A 12,100-nucleotide genomic window follows, 5' to 3' on the forward strand; every position below is an offset into this window, starting at 1 on the left:
AAAAAAGAAAACAAGGAAGACAATTCACTCCACAGTCTGTGAAATCCCTCCTCATTGTTCTTTGGGGGCTTCAAATTGGACACGTGATCTTAGCAAATGAGAGGTCAGAAGAGCCACTCAATCCACCACAGGTACATATTTTGTTAAACTCACTCTTGGTTCGTGGGTCAAGAAGGTTCTATTTGCCTTCCCAGTGGTGCAAACTGAAGGGAGGCATTCTGACACTAGACAAGGAGTAGAATATAGAAAAGAATCTACACCACTCCACCTTTGTAAACTAAATGGTTTTCTGTTGTGGAACTAAGTCTCAGCTCTCAGAATTTTCTCTCTTCAACTCTAAGTGTTTGAAATTTAAAAAAAATCCCCAAGAAAACTTTCTACTATTAGTAATCACATCAATGGCACCAAGCACTGGAGACAAATGACAGCCATGAACAGATACATTATAGGAATCTTAAAATCTACGCATCTTCATTTTAGTTTGACGCCACACCAAGCATGTTGAATCCAGAATATCCAGGAGTGCTCAAGGGATCATATGATACCAAGGATCAAGCCTGGCCCTCCAGCATACAAAACATACACATTGAATTATATGTCTGACCCCAAATCCAAGCTTTGATAAACTATTCCAGTTATAAATGCAAAGTCGTACATAACATACAAGCATGATTACATATAAACAAAAGAAATTTATATAAACAAGATTCTTCTGTAAACAATAACAACCTATTACAATCTAAATCTAAAACACCCTGTTCTCGTATGAGTTGCAATAAACATCATTACTATAGCTCCAAAATTCAGAGAGCGCTTACTTTTGCTACAACGGAAATTTTACTTATCAAAACTAAAGTTAGAAACTTCCTCACTGTCATAAATAAACCTAGATTACATCTACTTACTTTCCTGTAATATTTTATACCTCAGTCATAATGAAAAATGAGTATTTTCCAGTAAGTTTTAAATTAGTTTTAATTAGGAAAATATTTGGGGATTTTTATAATCTGTACCTTTTCCATTTATTAAGGCTCATGAATACTCCAGTAGAAATACTATTTCCACTTCATTCACCCTGGTCTGTTGGGTATATCTATTTCTCTCTTTTAAAAATAGTGGTGATAAAACTACCTTTTTTTCTGTTATTGCAAAATCGATGCTTTTTGTTTTTGTTTTTTTTTCTTTGTTGGGAGGGGATATAACCATCAGTGCGCAGGGTATATTCTGCACTTCAGCACTCAAAGATCTCTCCTGCAGGGATCCGGGTATGTAGTGGTGGGGAATAGAATCTGGGTAAGTTACATCTGAGTAGGCTCGGAGATCTCGGCCCCAGAATCTGCGTGGCTTTGTCCCTCTGCCAGTACCTTCATGTGTGCGGAGAGTGGTCTCAGCATGGTGGTGGCTGGTCCTGGAGGTCTTCCGCTGCCGGAGCCCTGGTCAGGGCGGGGAGGAAAGCTCAACCCGCTCCCCTCCAAGGGGCCCCGTCGAGGACAGCCAGGCGCGGGGGCAGGAGACTGCGCCATGTAATCCCATCAACGGCCAAGACTCAGAGACTATAAAAACTAGCTCCCAGAACCGCGTGGCCGCATTTGCGGCCGCGCGTCATCTTATTATGACATCTTATTATCTTATTATCTCATTCCTACTTTGGACAAACTGGCAGGCTATCGAATGTAGCCTGCCCACATGGCAGAGTCTGGCAAACTCCCCGTGGCATACCCAATATGCCAAATACCAGTAACAATAATGGGTCTCATTCTCCTAAAGAGCCTTAAATATAATCTCAGGGCTAGGATGAAAGAGACGTTACTGGGGCCTGCACGAGGCAATCGACGAATAACAGGATTATTTGTGATTTTGTGATTTGTGAAGTTACATCCAGGAAATCCCCCTACCTACTGTACTATCACTCAAGTCCATAAAATTTGTGCTTTTAATAAAGAAAAGCCATATCTGTTCAAAGGGCAGACATTATAATACTTCACAAGCATTATGCTATGAACAGAGATTACTCCTTACTCTGAGTTCAGGGATCACTCTGACTAGTGCTCAGAAAAACATGCAGCGTCAGTGATTAAACCTGGTCCATTATGTGCAAGGCAAGCACCTGACTTGCTGGACTATCTCCCTTGCCTAGAGTCTGAATTTCACTCTTTCTCTCTACAGAAGGAGGAAGACTTCAGCAGCACAGTCTAGAGAAAACAAGGGCCCCTAGCCTTTCTTTTCAGAATTGATGAGTAACTCAGCACTTGAATTAAGGACTTCTGACCCACAACTGCTACACAAACACTAGCATCCACCAAAGTCACAATGTTTAAGGTTCAACAGGGCATTCAACATTGCTCAGGGAACCAAACAGCTCAAGAGTTTAAAATCAGAGCCTCACACATCAACAAGAACAAGAACAGACGGTGGAGCAATAGTACAGCAGGTAGGGTGTTTGTCTTGCATGTGGCCAACACGGGTTCGATCCCCTGCCTCCCATATGGTCCCCCAAGCACTGCCAGGAGTAATTCCTGAGTTTAGGGCCAGGAGTAACCCCTGAGTATCATCAGATTGACCCAAAAGAGATGAAAAGAAAAAAGAAAAAGAAAAAGAAAAAGAACAGCAGGAACTGGCATAGATGCGGGAGATAAGAGACTCTAATTCAGTGTTGGTGGGAATGCCAACTGGGCCAGTCTTTTTGGAAAACAATATGGGCATTCCTCCAAAAACTAGAAATTGAGCTTCTATACTACCCAGCAATACCACTTCTGGGAATATATACTGAGGGCCCCCAAACATGGCATAAACATTTTTCTATGCATGTCTATGTTCATTATAGCACTATTCACAACAGCCAGAATGTGGAAACAACCTGGGTGCCCAAGAACAGATGATTGGATAAAGAAACTATGACACATCTGCACAATGGAATACTACTCAGCCACCAGGAAAAATGAAGTCATGAAATTTGTTTATGATACAATGGACATGGAGAATATCATGCTGAGTTAAATGAGTCAGAAGGAGATTGGCAGACACAGAACGACTGCTCTTATCTGTAGACTATAAAACCAGTATGAGACTATTACTAGAACAATGGAATTAAGGGCCAGGAAGACTGGTCCACAGTTGGAGGCTTGCCACAAGTGATGGGGGAGAGGGAAGTTAGGATAGAGAAGAAACCACTGCAACAATAATAGTTGGAAAATAATCATTCTGAACAAGAAATGAATGTTGAAGTAAAAGGATATAAATGATAAACTTTCAGCAACTATATTGCAAACCATAATGTCCAAAAGGAGGGACAGACAGACAGACAGACGACAGACAGACCGAGAACATATTAGTGTGGGAAATGTACACTTGTGAAGGGACCAGTGCTGGAACATTGTATGACCAAAGCCCATTCATGAACAACTTCGTGACTGTAATCTCACAGTAATTTAATTAAAATTTAAAAATAAAATAAAATCAGGGCCTTGCACATGCAATGGATGAACACCAGCCCTCTGTTCTGTCTCGCAAGCCCCAGTAGTTATATTTTATATAATTAAATTTTCCTAATGTCGAATAATATCTTTTGGAAGAAGCTACAGTTTGTTCCAGAAAGATAATACACAGATAAGTTGCTTGCATTGTAACTGACTGGCCCCACTTCAATCCCTGTCATTGAATATAGTCCCAGAAGCATCACCAGGTGTGATCCCTAAGCACTAACCTAGTAGTAGTTAAGGCCTGAGCACAGTTATGTGTGGCACCAAAACCACACACACACACACACACACACACACACACACACACACACACACATTTGGATTTATCGCTGCATTAAAACATATACTTAAAGACAGAAGTACTTTAACAATGGGCATGTGGATAACATTATATATAATGATTTAAAACTCATGAACATAAATTTGTAAACCAGTGCTACTACCATTAAAAATATTCTCAATCACAATCCTTGAAATTAAAAATTAGTTTACTCTAATAGACATCTGTCATACATATACTAAGGTAAAAATTTGGGACATTTGAAAAAATTAAACACACAACAAGTCTGTTCATAAGATACCAGGATACAAATGACAATGATCCCTCTTTCAGTATTTTCTTATTTCAACTTTATGTCAAAACCTCAGAGTTTTCCCTACTGGTTCTAAATCACTTACAGGGATGTTTACAGTCCATACTTAAGAAATCAGGCATGAACATATTTAAAGATAAGTTCATATTTGAGCAAGTATAATGTACAACATTTTTATATTGAGACATACAACTTAAATAACTAAAAATCAACAATGTGCTACAGGTTTACAATTTGTATACATGAAAATAATCAACAATCAATTTGTTCAAAGTTTAATTCATTATAACTAGACAGATAAAGTTTTATTTAACTATATTCCATAACTTTGAGAAAATCTAGATAGGGAAGACAGAATTTATATTAGTGAATTAAAATATTACAAGGACACAATTATATTGCTGTATTTAACAAATTTAATTTTTATTAGCCAGACTAAGGAGATTCTGACAATAAATGAATGCCAAACCCAAAATGTGGGTTACCTTAAATTATTTTCAAATAAATTTATAAATATAACAAATGTGCGTACTTGCAATAAATATGTCAGTATTCAATGCAAATTGAATACAGAATATTATTAAGGACATTAATGACTATTTAATTATTTGCATATGTATGATGTAACATTTACTGAATACATTAAAACCCAAGACACTTCTTTGTAATTAGAGAGGAGGTATGCTTTTTCTCTTTTCCATGTTTAAAATGAAACTTTAATGATCTCTTCTATAAGCTTTACAAATTAATTACAAGAGCTAACAGTTACTAAATTACACCATTATTTTAAGTAATACAATAAGTGCTTATAGGGATCATTTCATTTCATCTTCATAACAACTATTTATAGGAATTTCTGAAGAGACCTTGATATATAGTTCCTAAATGACAATCTTGGTAAACACCTAAACATACAGTGCCCTATTATTACCTCCTTGCAAGACTGGATTAACAGATTTTGCCTTTATTCTATGTTTGTTTACTTACGCGACTTAAACAAAAGAAACAACTATGTAGAAATATTTGGTATATCATCATAGAATGATTTGACCAGTTCAAATGCTTGACAGTTCTGAATTTAGATATAGAGATAATGGTAGAGAGATGGGGCACATTGGTGCAGGGGGGGGTGCAGTAACTTTGTACATCAACACCAGCAACATTAACAGTACTGTAACCAAGTCACCTATCTAGAAACAATAATAATTCTTTAAAAAGAGATTCTGATTCTAATGAAAATAGATCAAAGCTATATCAGAACTTGATATTCTGAAAAATAAAGTGTTAGAAAGTTATAAAAATAATTATCACCATAAAATATAACCCCGGGCTGGAGCGACAGCACAGCAGTAGGGCGTTTGCCTTACAAGCGGCCAACATGGCTGACCCGAGTTCGATTCCTCTGCCCCTCTCGGAGAGCCCGGCAAGCTACCAAGAGTATGTCGCCTGCACGGCAAAGCCTGGCAAGCTCCCCATGACGTATCCGATATGCCAAACACAGTAACAACAAGTCTCATGATGGAGACGTTACTGGACCCACTCAAGCAAATCGATGAACAACGGGAGGACTGTGATAAAATATAACCCTATGATCTACTATGCAGCATGTGTAATAATCTTTGAATGATAAAGGTGGCAAAATAAAATTTTATAACAAAACTATAATTTAAATTATACTTGTGTTATTAGACATACGTGAGAACTAGGGTACAAAATATAAGCAAACATTTTTCTAGGAAACTAATGTTTTGTATCATTTGAATAGAAATACATTTGATAAAACCTATTAGAGTCTACTGAAAGAAAATAGCTTAGGAATCAACATATTAAAAGAAAATAGGCACCTATTCTAAATTATTATAATTCCTTAGTTGTACTACATCTTGGAATTATATACATCCATAATATATCATAATAAATATATACATATATCTATACACAATATTGTGTGTATATGTGATTCTATATGTATATTTTTCATTGCTTATTCTGTATTCACCATTAGTGTCCTGGTGAATTAGGAGAGGTACTATCTCCACATAAAGTCAGTCAGAGCCAATGATAAAGACCTTGGGCATTTGGGGATCCCTATTAATACAAACCCGATAAATATCTATGCAAGTACTGCCTAATACATATACTTGCATACAAGCAAGTATGCAAATACCACATGACAGTACTGAAACCAAACGTGGGCATTCTGTGATCATCAGAACAGAAGTTGAGAAGGACAAACTGAAGAAATAGTACCGAAGGTAGGGCACTTGCCTTGTACATGGCAGACTCAGATTAGATCCCCAACATGCCATATGTTTCCCTAAGCCCTCCAAGAGTGCTCCCTGAACACAAAGTTAGGAGGAAGCCCTCAGAACGGTAGCGGGTCAAACACAGAAGCAAATTAAAAGGGAATGGAAATGGAAAACAGAAAGATGTTTCTCTCTCTCTCTCTCTCTCTCTCTCTCTCTCTCTCTCTCTCTCTCTCTCTCTCTCTCTCTCTCTCTCTCTCCCTCATATAGCACTGTAGCACTGTCCTCCTGTTGTTCATTGATTTGCTCGAGCAGTCACCAGTAACGTCTCCATTGTGAGACTTGCTGTTAATGTGTTTGGTATATCAAATATGTCACGGGTAGCTTGCAGGTGAGATACTCTCAGTTGCTTGCCAGGCTCTTCGAGAGGGGCAGAGGAATAGAACCCAGGTAGGCCGGGTTGGCCATGTGCAAGGCAAACGCCCTACCCGCTGTGATATCTCTCTCATATATGTATATATATATGTGTATATAAATATATGAGTCAACTTCATATATGTGTCTATAGATATAGATAGATGATAGATAGATAGATAGATAGATAGATAGATAGATAGATAGATAGATAGATAACAGACAGATTTCCTTCCTATTAGAGGTAAGCATATACTTCTGGAATGTATGGCCAGCATCTGGTAACTAGGAGAGAGTCAATCAATACTGAGGAAACAGGGGCAAGAAATAAGAGAAAAAGAAATTTGGTATTGATTACCTCTCCTTATCCCTATTTAAGGTTGCTGCTTGAAACTAGAACAGGTTCCTATTTATTAGCCAAAGCAATAGATTCATATATTAAGTCATCTGGATTGGATTTGCGACCTTCAACTATAAATTTGCAATACTTCTCTTAACTATTTAACTATTTAACAGATATTAAGTGATACACCTTGCTTAGAAACAGCATTATTATACATCAATAATAAAGTTTTCAGTATACTGTATTCCTGCACCACATCCACCATCACTGTTTGAGTCCCTCGCCAATTTAATAAACAAAAATCATAACATATATTCAAAAAGCACTCTATACAAAAATTAAAAAGTAAGTTGAATCACTTCTGCCATACAGTGACCATTTTACTTTTATTTTTGTAATATTTCAAAAATGCATTAAGGAGGGACGGTACAGGACTAATGTGCTAGCTGGCATGAAGCCGACTCCAGTGTGATTCTAACACCTCTGAGACACCCAAACACAGTACTTTAGACGAGTCCCTCAGCAAACCAGATGTGGCCCACAACTCTCCAAAAAGAAGGTATCAAAGTTATGACCAAAAAAAAATATATAATGAAAAATGAAAACATCAACATATGTGAGCATAATGGGTCACTTAAAAAATTATGGTCAAACATACTTTTACTCTTGAAGAAATAAATCACAGCTCCGAGGAAGACAGAATTAGCAGCTGTCTACAGGAAGATATTTGGATATTCAAGAAGAAACAGTCATCAATGTGCAACTTCTCTATTGACGTATGCATACAATATGACCAAAATTACCATAAATGATTAGTATTTGATTGCCCCTATGCTAATTTTTCTACAGAAAACATGATCACTTCTATGTATTGCAAAACCCAAATATAGAAAAGCCCTTGTTACCGATGTTCAATCATTAAATGTAAGTCAGGGAAAGAGCCAATACTGACTTTATTCTTTAGATATTAAAACTTTGAGCTATCTAATTAGAAAATGTCGTTATTCTATTTGTCAACAAAAATAGGATAAAATTTGAAAATAAGAAATGTAATAAATAAAATATATTTTATAATTTTAAAAAATATTATTCCCTATATTATGAGTCTAGTACATGTCTATATGAATGTTTATGCTATGTGTGTATTTGTGTGTTGTTTTGGGTTCTTTTCCCACTTTTTCTACCTCATTCAAGTCAGAAATACTAGAAAGAAAAAAACTCTAAAATTTTTAAACAATAAATGTGACTTTTGTTACACAGATGTACAATCATTCTTATGGTTTACCTAGTTACACAAAAGATTTTTAAAATTTATCTTTAAATTATTTTGTTCAACTATCTGCATAATTTCCCAATTCATTGGGTAATTATATATAATTGACCAATTAACCTTAGTCACGTAAGTATCATCAGGCTGAATTTACCTTCACTCAGTGACTTCTGTAATCATCTCAAATGCTTTCAAATATTCTAGAAAAAACATTCAAATTTTATTTCCAAAAAAAAGATTAAAATTTTCAAATATTATTTTAAGGTTTAATTTCAATGCCAGCTAGCTCTCAGGACAAATTGTAAATATTAATTGGTGGGAAGATATACCAAGTGAGTGATTCCATACTGTAATCAAGAATGAGTTTCAGTTTTACAAGGATGGCATGAATTTGGCAATGAAATCCATAACAAACATACTGTGGATTCAAATATTTGATGCAAAAAAACCTCAAGTTCAAATAATGATATATATTATATAAAAAACACTATGGGCATACTATGGGTATCCCTCATAGCAAAAAAATGTAAGGCAGTTTACCACAAAAAGGATGAATTTTATAGCGGAATAAATCAAGTCTTTTTAATATAGTTAAGAACTTACTTCATTTTTAAAGAATTGTGACAGAATTAAACATTTTTCTGTACCTAGCCTACGCATGAATGAAAAAGGAAAAGGAAAGAGAATGTAAAAGCTTAAGTCAAAACTGTCAAACACAAGTTAATATTTTTTTATTTTTTAAGAGAAACTAACCCCCTCAATACTTTTCACCGTACTAAATTAAATGAATTCAGATTCACTGAACACACCAAAAGCACAAAGCATTTCAAATAATCTACAATTTCTAACATAATGACAGGTTCAGACTGGGATTCTTTTAAACTCCTAAAACAAAAATAGGTTTAAAATAAACTGAAAACATGTTTTCCTGTATTTACAACAAGAAATAACTATCTTGCTTAACCAATCCTGAAAAAGAATTTACCTTGTGGCAGAGAACAGCACTGAGCAACACAGCAAGATTTGCTGTTTGTTTTTTGTGGGATTTTTTTCTCTTTTTTTGAGGGGTGGGTGGCCAAACTGGCAGTGCTCAGAGCTTTCTTCTAGCTCTGCACTCAGTGAGCACTCTTGGTGCACTTGGAAGAATGGCGTGCTGGGGATGAAACCAGGGCAGCGGTGTTCAAGTCTCTAACCCTATCCACTATACAACCTCACCAGCCCCCCTTCAAGATTTGTGTATGTGCTTATATAGTCACCGTGGCACTGTTCACTACAGCCAAAATACAGAAACAACACACGTGCAAACTAGTGTCCAAGAACAGAGGAGATAAAGAAATTATGCTATAACTAGACAGTGGAACATCACTCGACTCTGAGAAAAGTTGAAATCTTGCAATTCCCAATTCCATGAATAAAACTGCAGAGCATCACACTAAATGAAGTTAGTCAGGACAGTGCCAGAGACAGCACTGAGTTTGCTCAGAAAGGGGTGGGAGAGGATTGTGAGGAGAAGCTGAGACATTGATGGAGGGATTCGGTGGTGGTGGATGGGATGCTATAGCCTGCACACTGCACGCCTAAAATTTTACTAACAGTATTTCTAACTACAGTGCTTAAATCAAAACGAAAGGGAAAAATAAGATTTTCAAGTGTGATATGGGACAGTACTCCTGAACAAATCATAAATGCATGAGGATCCAATCCAGTGTTTTGACAACAGTCTACATTCTCACAAAAACTTGGGATGGGGGAAATAAGAAAAAGTTTGTACTTCAGAAAATATATTTGCTCAAGTCTAAGATAAAAAAATCACTCTTATCAACAATAAGTTATAATTTCCACGCCTACATATGCATCTGGAGACACACACACACGTATACATAAGAGCATGTTTGACTTGAAACTCACCAGTATCCTAAAGATGAAATATAGCATCATGTATATATACGTATATACATTTATATACATATATATTTGAATAGGGATGGAGCAACAGCACAGCGGGTTTTGTAACAAGGGCATTTGCCTTGTTACATGGCTGACCTGGGTTCGATTCCTCCACCCCTCTCAGAGAACCCGGCAAGCTACCAAGAGTATCTTGCCCGCATGGCAAAGCCTGGCAAGCTACCCATGACGTACTTGATATGCCAAACACAGTAACAACAAGTCTCACAATGAAGACATTACTGGGCCCACTTGAGTAAATCGATGAACAACAGGAGGAGAGTGCTACAGTGCTATATTTGACTATTACTGACTGTATTTATAATACACTTTATAAACTTCTTAAGTTTGTCAATTTTTAAAATATTGGCTTAAATGATACAAGTGGCAAAAACATGCTAAAAACCAGCATCTAGACATGATGGCGTATGTATGATATTCCAGTTGTTTAATGATTTATGAAAAATAAGTCCAGAGTCATAATTATATCTTCCTCTACAGATTAAATAGTTCTATCAATGCTAGAAACTATTATCTGTTGCTATTTAACAAACACATATTATTGGACATTAAGATCATTAGATCATTATAAAGCTTAATAAACTCATGGTCTAAATCATAAAAATAATTAAGCATAAAGGATGACTTGAATAAGATAAATTGAAAGCATGAAAATGCATGATCGTCTTATCAACTTCCAATTTGATTCCCTAGTACACAGTATGATACACATTTTTACCATTTCCTTAGGTAATTTAAGAAAAAAACACAATTCTTCCAACCAGACTATCCTTATTATTTGTAAGTTATATTGACTGCATTATCAGTCATTTATGATTTTATTATGTTATCAATTATAAATTATGATAAATAACTGCATAAATGCTAAAAATTTTGGTACATCCCCCCCCCAAGCTAGGGGAAGATTAGCTAATAGCAATTACCTGAGTATATTTACAATATGTAGTTAAAATGAAAATATTTTTAAATCTGAACTTCCAATTTATTGAATAATCAAAATATTAACTAAGACCTTAAAACATTGTATTTTTAGAAAAAACAACAAGTATCTGGGTTCATTAGTTAATAAAGGTAAAGGTAAAGGCCCTCCCGTTGATCATCGATTTGCTAGAGCGGGCCCAGTAACGTCTCCATTGGAGACTTTTGTTGTTACTGTGTTTGGCATAATGAATACGTCACGGGGAGCTTGCCAGGCTCTGCCATGCGGGCGAGATACTCTCATACTCTCGGTAGCTTGCCAGGCTCTCCGAGAGGGGCGGCGGAATCGAACTCGGGTCCACCATGTTGGCTGCGTGCAAGGCAAACGCCTTACTCGCTGTGCTATAGCTCCAGCAATTAGTTAATATGCTGCTCAAAAACAATTTGCAGTGAAAGTGCCTTAGTTAAAGCTAGGTACTTTTATTTAAATTTTCCATAACATTTTAAGCAAAATATTTAGACCCTGAAGCTAACAGAGTAAGTTAACATATAGTAAATAACTATTCATTCTTACAGAAGTCCTACAAGGAAAGGAGAAAATTACATAGCTCTCTCTGGGTCTCTAAGTACTGGGAACAGGACTATAGACTGGTAATGTGAAAACGTATGGTTATATAGTTGTGAGAGTAAACAGGAGACACAGTGGTGTTTGGAATCAAACACAATTAACCATTTCAACTTCAAGAAAGATTAAGAACTTTCCATAGAGTTCTCTCAAATTTGTGCAGTGTGACATTAGAAAAACCCCACGTGCTAGAAAGTTAACTTTCCCAGATATTTAGGTAAAGATTTAGGAAATGGTAAAGATAAAA

At 36.2% G+C, this 12,100-nt stretch overlaps 1 protein-coding gene across 23 annotated transcripts in view; it reads right to left on the minus strand.

The window, feature by feature from the left end:
• ADGRL3 (adhesion G protein-coupled receptor L3) overlaps nt 1–12,100 on the minus strand; it is an 882,914-nt gene that overhangs the window by 773,910 nt on the left and 96,904 nt on the right. The gene's annotated exons all lie outside the window — the stretch shown is intronic.

Source organism: Sorex fumeus, unplaced genomic scaffold (genome assembly GCF_029834395.1).
Source record: "Sorex fumeus unplaced genomic scaffold, SorFum_2.1 ptg000013l, whole genome shotgun sequence".
In the NCBI taxonomy this organism is placed as follows: domain Eukaryota; kingdom Metazoa; phylum Chordata; class Mammalia; order Eulipotyphla; family Soricidae; genus Sorex; species Sorex fumeus.